This window comes from Aedes aegypti, chromosome 3 (genome assembly GCF_002204515.2).
Source record: "Aedes aegypti strain LVP_AGWG chromosome 3, AaegL5.0 Primary Assembly, whole genome shotgun sequence".
NCBI lineage: Eukaryota > Metazoa > Arthropoda > Insecta > Diptera > Culicidae > Aedes > Aedes aegypti.
In genome coordinates, this window is record NC_035109.1 from 200,576,222 (window position 1) to 200,589,589 (window position 13,368).

Below are 13,368 nucleotides of genomic sequence, written 5' to 3' on the forward strand. Positions count from 1 at the left end.
AAGTAAGGTTGATAAATGTTTTCAAAGTGTGTGTCACCAGTTTTATTACAAACTAGAAGGTTGGAAAAACAAATAACGTATTTACCATTGGCTATGCTTTCCTGCAGCTTCTTCGGTGATATTGCTATTTAATGCAATTTTACAGCAACCAGGAAAATCGTAAAATAAACGTTGCCTATGACATGCAGGCTAAATAAGCGTTGCCTATGACATGTGAAAGCTAAATCATTACTGGTCTTTTTTTCTGCCCTACAATATTTTTATTCGCATTCAGGTAATTTAGAACCCAATTTTGTGTGTACGATAATATAAACGAAACGCATGCAAACTAAAGAACGTTACTGAAATATATACTCACAGGTTAACTTAACTATCAAAGCATTCACATGAATACCCCTTGGATGCAACGCATGCGCAGTTTAGATCCTCAGAAAGATATTTGCTATAGTTCATCGTCGAGATTTGAAGAGAGTTTCAGTAAATTTTTAAAATACACAAAATAAGGACTAGATTAAGTAAGTGACCAAACAAATAAGGCCTATTGTGTGTCTTCATACTGTTTGTGTGATCCTAGGCTATAGGTGTTATTATCCTTTTTTGATAATGGAAATACTGGCTTTATTACCTGTTGTGTAAAGTTGTCTGCTTCATATATAGAGCTCTTTTCGTTTTTTTCTTAGATGTTATAGGTGTGAAGTGTTGTTTTAATTTATTGGTTTCGCCTAAAATGAATGGCTGTAAATGACTGGAAAAAGCTCATCTGCTTCGGCCAAGTAAACGCAATACAATCAACGAAAAATAATCTGTTGAAGATTTTCACATTAAAATTTCCCTCGTTCGAAGAAAGTATTACTTAATCAAGAAGCTGGCTGATACCCTGCCAGAACTCATAGTGATGCTATGCGTATATATGTGTAACGAAAAGACAGAAGATAGAATGTTTCCAAGTGCTAAAGAGTAGACACTCTGTGTGTTTTATAGAGCATCAAAGTATTTCGTAATTCACGGAAGCGTCTGTTTCAAATTGATTTTGAATAAATATTCTCAGTTTGGCGATTCAAATATGTTTCTAAGCACCTTTATATTAAAATTGATGAACAGAGATATGCTCTTCTGACAGGGTAAGAATACTAATAATAATCACTGAATCATCAGAGCACTCTTCCAAGTTCACGTATGTAGAGCGTCTTCCGTTTTTATTTATGTTATAGAGCACATTTAATTATTTCAATCACGAGCACAAACTGTTGCGCTTTAGACAAACAACTGGCACTAGCGGCATATCGGAAAATTGCCAAAATATTTCCTCATGTTGCCATAGTCTAGTGCCATTCCTGAATATGTTGCACTCGTATTGCCTCCAGCAATATATAAATAAAATTTGAAAAATTGAAAATGAAACCAATATTTGTTGTATTGTATATACTCCACTCCTAGAAAACACACTCATGCGAAGAAAGTATACCTAATATGTACAGCGGGAAAGGCTGGAGAAAATTATTTTCTTTCTGGTTCATTGTAGGGTATCCGGGTAGAAGTGAATTATAAAATAATGACAATGTAGAATAAATTTTGCAATCATATCTAGTTTTACCAATATTATGTTATTATTATATGAGATTCAATATCACATAAATAACAAAACATGCAATCATGGCAATTTGTTCTTGATATGTTATAATCCACAAACTAATTAGGCCGAAAAAATATTAAATTCTACCCCCTCCCTTTCAAATTTGTCAAACATTTCGAAGAAGAAAATAAATAATATGTATTATTTTCAGTGTTGATTTTCATATTTTTTCTTGTTAAAATTAATTTTGTAGTTCTTCCCTCACGATATTGTATGGAATTACAGGTATAGTTTTATTATAAGTTCAAAGTTGTCGAAGTCTGTTTGTCGATACTAATGATTGGTTTTTTTTTCTTGAACGTTTTTCATTTAGAATAATATTTAGTCAATTTTACTGACATTGTAGCCTTTCAAAATAGATTATTTCAATAATTTTCAACCGTCATCAAATTTTCTCATAAACATTCGATGAAAATCTCGCCTAATTAGTTCAACAGTTAATTATTTTATCTTTATTTGTGTGGCTTTTCGCTCTTAGCGAGTTCGCCATTGATCATTACAGCATTTAATTATCAACTCTGGAATACAGTGGGATTCCGTTTTTGGCATGCTCCATTTTTGGCAACCCCCTATTTTGGCAACAAAATGGATCCGTTTTGGCAACATTTTTTATTACCATTAATATTTTCAAATTTCTGTAAATATCATTCTGTCTTTTGTTTTAGTCATTTGGAAACCAAGTCAGCTTCATGCTTACCGCATTCCAGATATTCCCCTAAATCTCACCAACTGCTATGGGTACCGTATACGTGACTATCAAATTCTAGATGGTTATGTGATCGCAACGTTTCATGAAGTCATTAAACTCTTTGAATATATACTCATAAATACAACAAATATTGGTTTCATTTTCAATTTTTCAAATTTTATTTATATATTGCTGGAGGCAATACGAGTGCAACATATTCAGGAATGGCACTAGACTATGGCTCGAAACATCCCAGATGAAAATGTTAACTGATATTATACTGACAACTGTTTAAAAAGTACTGATGAAAACGATAATAACTTTGCAAATGCATCTTTTGAATGAATATGCGATAATTAAAAGAAGGACAAATCTCTTGTTGGTCAAGACAATTGTGTCAGTTGATTTTTTTGACAGCTATCGTTCACATTTCAACTCAAACAGTACAACTCGAAAGAACATCCTATAACTCAAAGAAGAAAAAACAATTGATTAAAATTTTCACACTGGTTTTACACAACCTCGAAAGAACAGCCGATGACTGAAAGAATAAAAAATCACTTATAGGAATGTTGGTAGTTGTTACGCCGACAACTATTCAAACACTACCAGTGAAACCTCGCTTGTCGTACACAGTACGAGGAAGATGGATTTTTAGGCTCAAATTCGCGAGCGTCCTTGATGTGCATCGCTGACTGGTTTTTCGTGTTAATTTTCCATTGGGGGTAATGTGTCATTCAGGGTAACGTGTCATTCGAGGTAATGGTTTTCGGGGTACTAGTTGTCCGGGAGATGGTTTACGCGGTAATGGTATTCGGGGAAGTGTTATAGGACCCTAAACTACACATTACTATCAATCAAGTCATAAGCGTGCGGTATGTATGAAAGATGCTCTTTTTGACGTTAAGTTTTTAGAAAAAGATCCAATATTCTATACCAGTGTTGTTTAGGCTGGAGTATACTGCTTGCCATATAAAGATTTTAATCAAGAATGGAGCCGCATGAAACAATCAAAACGTTTCTTACGAAATGCTGGTGATCCTTAGTTGGGTCTAGGAGTTTGCTAAATGGATTCAGAGAAAATCATTACGGGAATCTATGTTCTCATAGATAATTCTGAGAACTTTAGGGTTTTTTTTGTGGGATCCTGATATTGTATGATTAGTTATTGGGAAAGCTGTGCAGTTGTATTTTAAATATTTCCGGCAAAATCTTGAGGATTCCAAATATGTTTCCTGTGGAATTTGGAGATTGTTAGTGGTAATAAACTTTTGAGAATTTTCATCGGAGACTAGATAGTTTTCAGCAATATCGAAGCGGACTCTTAAAATGTCTATGCGAAATTCACAAAATCCTGTCTTCTAAGCTAGATCTTTCGAATTCTAAACAAGATCCTGTGGATTCCAATGAGCTACTTCAGAGTTCTAGCGGGTTCCTGTGAATCCTTAATGGACACCTGAAGATTGTTATCGGGCTCTCGAGGTTTCATAGCGGGTTCCTCCGAGTTTCTGTTGACTTCACATGGTTGATTTATAACATACAAGATCAACTGCTAAAACACAATTAAAAATCATTTCAAATTGAAGTGATGAGAAGCGTTTTTTGAAGCATTAGCATTAAGCAAATCGCACAAATTCGTAGGTGGTACAATCCTAGACCATTGTATGAGGGTTGCCTCCTTCCCGTCCGTTACCAAAGTCAAAGATTTGGGACTAATCCTTGACTCTACATGAGATAGACAGTTCGAGTCTGCGGCAAAGTTATTCAGAAGGTCAAGGACATCCGGAAAACAGGTAATTTGATTCAAAATTTAGCCGCTAGGTAGCGCTTGTGTGTAGATAAAAATGAGTATCTATCTCATCATCCAGATAAAATAGAAAGTAAACCTTTTGAGTTCCATAACAGATGTTTGATAAATTCCTCTCAAGATACATTTCGGACTCTGGATAAATGAGAAATTCAAACAGAAGATTAACGGTAAATTTTTTACCGCAAAAATATATTCAAATCGCGATAACTTTTTGGTTAATTTTTTACAAGTTGTCAAAAAACTATTCTGGTTTCAGAATCTGTGTCGATGTTGATCTTTGACCATCTGGATCTGTAGATATTCCGAAATTCCTTGGAGGACCAAAACGCGTACCCAAATCCCACGTAAATTTCTCAGGCTACAGAATTCCTATTGTATTCGGATATCCACTCTTCGCTCACTCACATAAAAAGAGTATTTTGTGAAAAAAAAGTGATTTAGTGAGCCGTCTTTGAGTAATGAGCATTTAGGTTTCTGGTACCAAGCTGGTCGAATAACGATCTTGAAAATTTCAAAAAACATCATATCGTAGTTTTCAGATTTATTTATTTAGTTGGTGTTACATCAATGATTAGATAAAACCTCGTTAACGATGTTACGCCAATTTACTCGGTCCATGGCTGTGTCTCTCCAACTTCGATTTTGGCCCACGTTCTCCAGATCTTGTTGCACCTGATTAGGGTTACCATATTTGCTCTTACCGGAAAGAGTACATTTTTTTCGAACTCTATAAAAGAGTACTAAAGAGTACACTTAGCCTAATAGCCTAAAATTTTAAAAATGTTCTTTTTACTAACGTGTTTATCTTAATTTCCTTGTTTTGATCATTTTTGTATTACAGTCGACTCTCCACATCTCGATGTTCTATATCTCGATATCTCTCCCTATGTCGATAATTTCTTCGGTCTCTTCATTCTGCATACATTTTCACAATCCGTATCTCGATATCCTCTATATCTCGATATCTTCCTATCTCGATGTGTTCCTAGTTGATTTTTGTTCCGTATGTCGATATGCCCATTATCAAAGGTTACTAGACTCGATTTCATTGATTCAAAACAGTTCGGGAACACGAAAACACGATTGTTTGTTTGCAATTTTCCTGGTAACGGAGTGATTTTCAATCTAGTATTCATTAAAAATGTGTTCTTTGTCTCGATCTCTCCCTATCTCGATGGTCCCTTCAATATCGAGATGTGGAGAGTCAACTGTATGTTTTAATCTCAAGTAGTCAACATTAACTTTAATGACATTGATTCTAAGTGAATAGATTTGTTCAGTTGTTTTTTTATAATGCCGCATGTCATAAAGAAAGCCGTTCGAATTTTAGCAATATTTTAGACTGTCAATTATTTTTTTAGTATTTATCAAGAATGTTCTATACCTAATGTAGAACAATATTGGTTTGTACAGGAAACTAGAACTGAGAAGAGCGTTTATTCAAACCTTGGATCTTAAAAGAATCTCGAGTATTATCATTAAATTAAGTTTTTCTAGGAAATTTTTGAAGCAATATAGAAGATGCAAGCTTGATTAGTTTAATAGTTTATTTTCGTCTTTCAGACACTATACTTTTTAATAAAATTCCTCCATTCCCACCGCTGTGTTCAACCATTGGACCATTGGAAAACGACGTTCTAATAAAAGTGCCTGAGCAAAAATTGTTCCCGAAAGTTCAAAACTAAATAAATAATCAATAATGAACTATAAACTAAAAATCAATAATTATTTAACAATACTTTTACCGTCATGTCACTTATATCTATACTAGTGAGATGTATGAGCTTATGAATACTTGTTGATCATTATTAAGCTAATCGTACCTAATAGAATCAGCTATAATTTAAAGAAAATAGTTGGATCCCTTGTACCTTTTAATTCCGCCCCTAACTGCTTATCTTGACAGATACGCATATTTCGACTACCACTTGCAGTATTCTGCGAGTATCTGTCAAAATAAACAGTTAGGGGCGGAATTAAAACGGTACAAGGTACTCCATCTACTTTTGAGTTTCTCTATTGAGATTCTGCTCAGAGGGTTCGAATTACGTTACTAAAAGTTGGATCCCTGTTTTCATGGAGAAATATTATTTGATTTGTTCGGCAATCGTCAGTAATAACTAGAAAAGAGTACAATTGAGCCCATTTAGCAAAAAGAATAGTACACACATTTTTAAGACAAAAAAGAGTACATGTACTCTAAAAAGAGTACGTCTGGTAACCCTACACCTGATCAAGCCACCTCGCTCGCTGTGCTCCCCGCCTTCTTGTGCCAACCGGATTCGACGCGAACACCATCTTTGCAGGATTGTTGTCCGGTAGTCTTGCAACATGTCCTGCCCAGCGCACCCTTCCGGCTTTCGCAACCTTCTGGATACTGGGTTCGCCGTAGAGCCTAGCGAGCTCGTGGTTCATTCTCCGCCGCCACACACCGTTCTCCTGCACTCCGCCAAAGATCGTCCTAAGCACCCTTCGTTCGAACACTCCAAGTGCTTGCAGGTCCTCATCCAGCATGGTCCATGCTTCATGTCCATAGAGGACCAGGTTTTATAAGGTCTTATAAGCGTTTTGTACATGGTACATTTGGTGCGGGGGTGAATCTTTATCGACCGCAGCTTCTTCTGGAGCCCATAGTAGGCGCGACTTCCACTGATGATGCGTCTCCGTATTTCACGACTAACGTTGTTATCAGCCGTTAACAAGGATCCGAGGTAGACGAAATCATCAACCACCTCAAAAGTATCCCCGTCTATCGTAACACTGCTTCCCAGGCGGATTCTGTCGCGCTCGGTTCCGCCTATCAGCATGTACTTTGTTTTTGACACATTCACCACCAGGCCGACTTTTGTCGCTTCACGTTTCAGGCGGGTGTACAGGTCTGCCACCGTTCCAAATGTTCTGCCGACAATATCCGTATCATCCGCGAAGCAAACAAATTGGCTGGATCTTGTGAAAATCGTACCTCGGTTATTGTACCCAGCTCTCCGCATGACACCTTCTAGCGCGATGTTGAATAGCAGGCACGAAAGTCCATCACCCTGTCGAAGTCCCCGGCGGGATTCGAACGAACTGGAATGTTTGCCCGAAATCTTCACGCTATTCTGCACACCGTCCATTGTTGCTCTTATTAGTCTTGTGAGGTTCCCGGGAAAGCTGTACTCGTCCATGATTTTACATAGCTCTTCGCGGTCGATGCTATCATAAGCCGCTTTGAAATCGATGAACAGGTGATGCGTTGGGACTTGATATTCACGGCATTTCTGGAGGATTTGCCGTACAGTGAAGATTTGGTCCGTTGTCTAGCGGCCGTTGATGAAACCAGCTTGATAACTTCCCACAAACTCATTTGTTATTGGTGATAGACGACGGAAGATAATCTGGGATAGCACTTTGTAGGCGGCATTCAGGATAGTGATCGCACGATAGTTTTTACATTCCAGTTTGTCGCCCTTCTTGTAGATGGGGCATATAACCCCTTGCTTCCACTCCTCCGGCAGCTGTTCCGTTTCCCAGATTCTGACAATCAGCCGGTGCAGACAGGTGGCTAACCTCTCCGGGCCCATTTTGATGAGTTCAGCTCCAATACCATCCTTACCAGCGGCCTTGTTATTCTTGAGCTGGTTGATGGCATCCTTAACTTCCCTCAATGTGGGGGCAGGTTGGTTTCCTTCATCCGCCGTGCTGACTTAGCCACTTCCTCCGCTGTCGTGACCCTCGGCGCCTGTGTTCTCCGTACCATTCAGGTGTTCATCGTAGTGCTGCTTCCACCTTTCAATCACCTCACGTCCGTCCGTCAAGATGCTTCCGTCCTTATCCCTACACATTTCGGCTCGCGGCACGAAGCCTTTTCGGGATGCGTTAAGCTTCTCGTAGAACTTTCGCGTTTCTTGTGAACGATGCAGCTGTTCCATTTCTTCACATTCCGCTTCTTCCAGGCGGCGCTTTTTGTCCCGGAATAGGCGGGTTTGCTGCTTTCGTTTTCTTTTATATCGCTCCACGTTTTGTCGCGTTCCTTGCTGCAGCATTGCAGCCCGCGCTGCATCCTTCTCCTCCAAAACCTGCCTGCATTCTTCGTCGAACCAATCGTTACATGTCCTCCTTTCCACGTACCCGGCGATGCTCTCGGCTGCGTTGTTGATGGCTGCTTTTATGTTGCTCCAGCAGTCCTCAAGAGGGGCTTCGTCAAGCTCGCCCTCTTCCGGCAACGCTACCTCGAGATGCTGCGCGTATGCGGCAGCGACGTTCGGTTGGGCCAGTCGCGCTAGGTTATACCGAGGCGGGCGTCGATACCGTACATTGTTGATAACGGATAGTTTTTGGCGCAGTTTCACCATCACTAGATAGTGATCAGAGTCGATGTTAGCGCCACGATAGGTTCTGACGTCGGTAATATCGGAGAAGTGCCGTCCATCGATCAAAACGTGGTCGATTTGTGATTCCGTCTGCAGTGGTGATCTCCAGGTGAATCGATACGGGAGGCTGTGCTGGAAGTAGGTGCTGCGAATGGCCATGTTCTTGGAGGCGGCAAAATCTATCAGTCGTAGGCCGTTCTCGTTCGTCAGCCGGTGGGCGCTGAACTTTCCAATCGTCGGTCTGAACTCCTCCTCCTGGCCAACCTGAGCGTTCAAATCTCTTATGATGATCTTGACGTCGTGGCTTGGGCAGCGGTCGTACTCGCGTTCGAGCTGCGCGTAAAATGCGTCCTTGTCATCATCAGTGCTTCCGGAGTGAGGGCTATGCACGTTTATGATGCTGAAGTTGAAGAACCGGCCTTTGAGCCTCAACTTGCACATTCTTTCGTTGATCGGCCACCACCCGATCACGCGCCTTTGCATATCACCCATCACTATAAAAGCTGTTCCCAGCTCACGTGTATTGCCGCAGCTCTGGTAGACGGTATGATTACCTCTAAACGTTCGCACCATCGAACCTGTCCAGCACACCTCCTGCAGCGCTACGATGTCGAAACCGCGGATCTTCAGTACATCGGAGAGTATGCGTGTGCTTCCGATGAAGTTGAGAGATTTGCAGTTCCACGTACCGAGTTTCCAATCGCTAGTCCATTTTCGTCGCTGTGGTCTTTGCCGATTGTTCCGGTCCGTATTCTCTCGTTGACGTTCCTGTGCTGATGTGTTTTTACGGTTGGCTTGCAGGGCCTGACACCAACCCCCTAGATTTCCGGAGGACCATTCCCCCTAAATGTTCGGAGGGCCATAGTGCGCAGTTTAGCTTAGAGTCCTTCTCTGGCACTCGGACGATGATCAGCCGCCCCTGACATGGGGAACAGATGCTGTTGTGAGCCGCTCCTAACATGGAGTACAGACGCTCCAGGTTTGCAAAAGCAAACCCCCCCTTCCCTGTCAGCATACGACCAAAGTTCCCACCGGGGGTTGGTTACCCGATCTTCCCTGAGGTTACTCGTACCCCGGCCAGTACCGCGAGGAGGTAGGGATAGGAGTTGCTGGGCAAGAGGCTAAGGACCGCACAAAGGGGTCTATTTTATTCCTTCAGGTACGCGAGGTACCAATGGTACGCCATGCCCAGCCATTTACCAACCGCAGTTTTCAGATATCTCCAAGAATACTTTACCAATTTTTATGACTTCTTCAGAGTAGCTTCTTATTACCAGGCATTGTATAGTCCACATTTTATTTTTTGATGGATTGATCCAAAACAAAATGGAAGCCAAATTTGGCCAAATATATTTATATGGAGAATGTCGGCCCCCCAAGGAACATAGGAATAACTTCAAAACCAGATCACCAAAGATTAATATCGACACGAATTCTCAAACTAGAAGAGTAGTTTGAGAACTTGTGAGAAAATGGTGCAAAAATATTGAGAATCAAAAAAGTAATCGCGATTTGATTTTTAATTTTCGATAAAAAATGAAGCTGCTGGAAGAGGGATTATATTCTTCGTCTTCTTCTTCTTCTTCTTCTTCTTCTTCTTCTTCTTGGCAACAACGTCCTCACTGGGACAGAGCCAGCTTCTCAGCTTAGAGTTCAATGAGCACTTCCACAGTTATTTAATGCCATTTTTCGCATTCGTATATCGTGTGGCAGGTACGATTATACTTTATGCCCAGGGAAGTCAAGGAAATTTCCATCACGAAAAGATCCTGGACTGACCGGGAATTGAACCCAGACACTTTCAGCATGGCTTTGCTTTGTAGCCGCGGACTCTAACCACTCGGCTAAGGAAGGGGTTATATGTTTTTGGTGAAAATTTTTCTATCAGCAAAGAAAGGGCGAGGGAACGTCAAATTTTCTGGAATGATTTCTGGTAGAAGTCTAATTTTATGTTGAACTCTAAGAATTATCCAATAAGTTTATCATAGCGCAATTTCAAAACCATCTTTGAAAAATTCAAACAATATCAAACATTTGTAGTAAACCAATTGATTTTGTTTTTTTTGTCGGTCATGATTTTTTGAACATATTTCTTCACTATTTCAGTAGAAATGAATATACTGAACGACGAACCTGTTCAACTTATACACATGCCCTAGTAATATATGTTACCACATTCATAAGTAAAGAAATGTAACATGATTCATCCCGTTTCTTTTGTCCATACTCGCAAAAGCAAGCGACACTACCGAAGTATTACTGCCCCGTTCCGTGACACATTTCACACTGCGCGAATAAAGACGCGTAACGCAATTGATTTCCTTAGGTTAGATATCGCCCTGCAGAGATGATGCAAGCTACGAATAGTTCGAACAACAACAACAAACAACAGAACAAGTTCGAACTTTTGAAATCCCAGCACTGGTGAGACTCCCCTCTCTATAATTGACTCAGCGTCGGCGTACGCGCTTCATTATCGCAACCAAGAATACACTAAATTATTTTGCTTAAACACAAACCCACTTTATTCTCTCTTCTGCACAATCGTAGAAATGGGCAAAACGGCTCATTTTAGTGTACGAATCCGATCCGAATCACTCATTTTAGTGAACCAGATCTTTTGAACGGTTCAGTGACTCAGCGATTCGCAACTGAACCGAGCGAAAAGAAAGAAAGAGCGAACTTCTTCGTACATTTTCCCCCAGAAACTCACGATCTGTTTGTGGGCTTCGTAGCCGTACGGTTAGCGGCGTCAGTCGTTTAGACGTATTGTGCTACGGATGTGGGTTCGATTCCCGCCTCAGTCGGAGAAAACTGGTCCACTGGTCGTTCCGTGTGTCCGTTATCTAATGTTAGTGATGTTCAGTCTGTGCAGCCTAAGGCTGAAGATGGTGTTAATTGTCTTTCAAGCCGATTTCCTACCAGTTCCTACCTGTATCAAAAGGAAGAAGTAAAATGTGCGTTGTCATTCGTGTATATAGGGTAAACAGGTATAATACGCACCCCCCCTCCCCCCCCCCCTAAGGGAAAACTGCTCTATCGCAGTGGCAAATGAATTACTTCTATAGTTTTTGGTGTCAAAGTGTTATTTACTTAGTTGGTCATGCTCTGCATGCAACTTTCTCTTGCCAGGTAGCTACTAAATAGAGTACCAGACGTTTTCTGTAAACGGTCCAAATCTTGACGTTTCAAAACAAACCGGGTAATATGCCCCTCCCGTAAAAAAAGTTCCGTAGCGTTGTAGAAATGTTTCCAAGGAGAATTCCACCACTTGCTTAGCTTAAAAGGGTCCATTAGCAGTCTTCTTCCGGTAAAAGTTTTTGTAATAAGTACAATAGTAAAGGATGGGCTTCATTTGCAACGAGGCTTGCCTATCGGACCCAAAATTTTACGCAAAAAAGCTGATTTTCGATATTTTTGGTATTTCTTTTGGTTGTTTATACTTCCCAACGATCTCATACGCGCAACATCATTTTTTCGCGGATACTTAAGATATGTAATCATATTTACGTGTTAAAGAAGCCTCAATCCCTTGAAAACGAAATGGGGTGTATTGCCCGGTTGGGGCGCATTATACCAATTTACCCTACGCACTTTTTCTATCTATCTGTCTGTGGGTAAATGGACGGGGCATATCAGTTGTTTGGCTGTGTATGCTAAGAGTGCGGAGCTGCAGCAAACTGTGTTTGCGTGTTTGCCGTGGCGCGCAAAGCAAGGCACGTGTCAAGCGTTATAATGAAGCCGAGAAACGAAAGAAGAAGAATAGGGGAAAAGAATCGGTTCGTTCTTTTTGTCACTTTTTGTCTGATCCGTGCTGATCAAATGAACCGACTCTCGCCCAAAAAAGCCACGGATCACTCGTTCTTTTGAGTTATCCGGATCTTTCAAACGGCTCCGATTCTTTTTGCCCATCTCTATAATCAGGTACCTTTATGCTCCCACTTTCCTCAAAACTTTTTTATTTGTTTTTTTTTCTTGTGTCATCGGTGCGATTCCCTTTTCTCCGTTTGTGCACGATTCGCTGGGAAATTATTCGGGCAAGCCCACGCAAGCGTGTTCTCAAGAGTGATTTGTTTTTAAGTTAGTCTGTATGCGTTAAGTGAAACTGAAAGTGGATTGTGGCTGCTCAGTCAAGGATGAAGTATCAATTGGTGAGCTCGTTTCATGCTTTTATTTAAAATCTGTAAACTATGTATAACTGAACATTTAATCGTTATAACGATGGGGCGTAAATATGATTTTTCAACAAACTATGAATGATTCGTCACTGTGAGTGTCGGCATAAAGTTTTATTCATAAATTATTTATTTTTTATAATTTTATTTTTTTTCCAAACACTCTTTTCCTTTAACTTTTGTTTTTGTAATTAAATAAAATTGAATGATTCGACTCTATAAGTGTAGACTTGCAAAAGGTTCACTTTATGCAACAAACTTTGAATGGTTCGCCACTGTAAGTGTCGGCATTAGAGTGTTCTGTGAGGGTCCAGCCAATCGAGTTTTTTTCTTTTCATATGAGTAAAATATGATAACACATACTTTCGTCCTGACAGCTGTAGGAATTTTGCGTTTAGATATTTGTTCAACAAACTTTGAATGGTGTCGACATTATTTTCTTCTTCTTGGATTTTTTTGTCATATCAATTGAGAATATTATGGTTACAAGAATGTTTATATCTCCCAAATAATTGTTTCTCATGGTCTAATCGCTTATCAAAGTGAATCCTATGAGCCAATGATCCTCCCCATTGACAAACATCCCAGTAATCTTTTCCCAGTAATGTGAAGATGCAAAGATAAACATGGTTTCCAAATAGCAAAGGTTACATACTAATATTCCTTCCCCCAATCCCACTGCTAGGATGTGGCCGGCGCCGTTATTGACC

General features: G+C 40.1%; 1 protein-coding gene across 10 annotated transcripts in view; it reads left to right on the forward strand.

Annotated features, from left to right (window-relative positions):
• The first annotated feature begins 419 nt into the window (after positions 1 to 419).
• The window catches only part of LOC5568207 (voltage-gated potassium channel subunit beta-1), a 115,888-nt gene continuing 102,939 nt past the window's right edge, over positions 420 to 13,368 (forward strand). For 6 of the 10 annotated variants that reach the window (XM_021854190.1, XM_021854204.1, XM_021854197.1 and 3 more), the window contains exon 1: positions 420 to 515. The gene's annotated coding sequence lies outside the window, so the exon portion shown is untranslated. Of the gene's footprint in view, positions 516 to 1,021; positions 1,122 to 13,368 lie in introns of those variants that run through there. The other 4 variants (XM_021854191.1, XM_021854201.1, XM_021854195.1 and 1 more) reach the window with 1 other exon arrangement.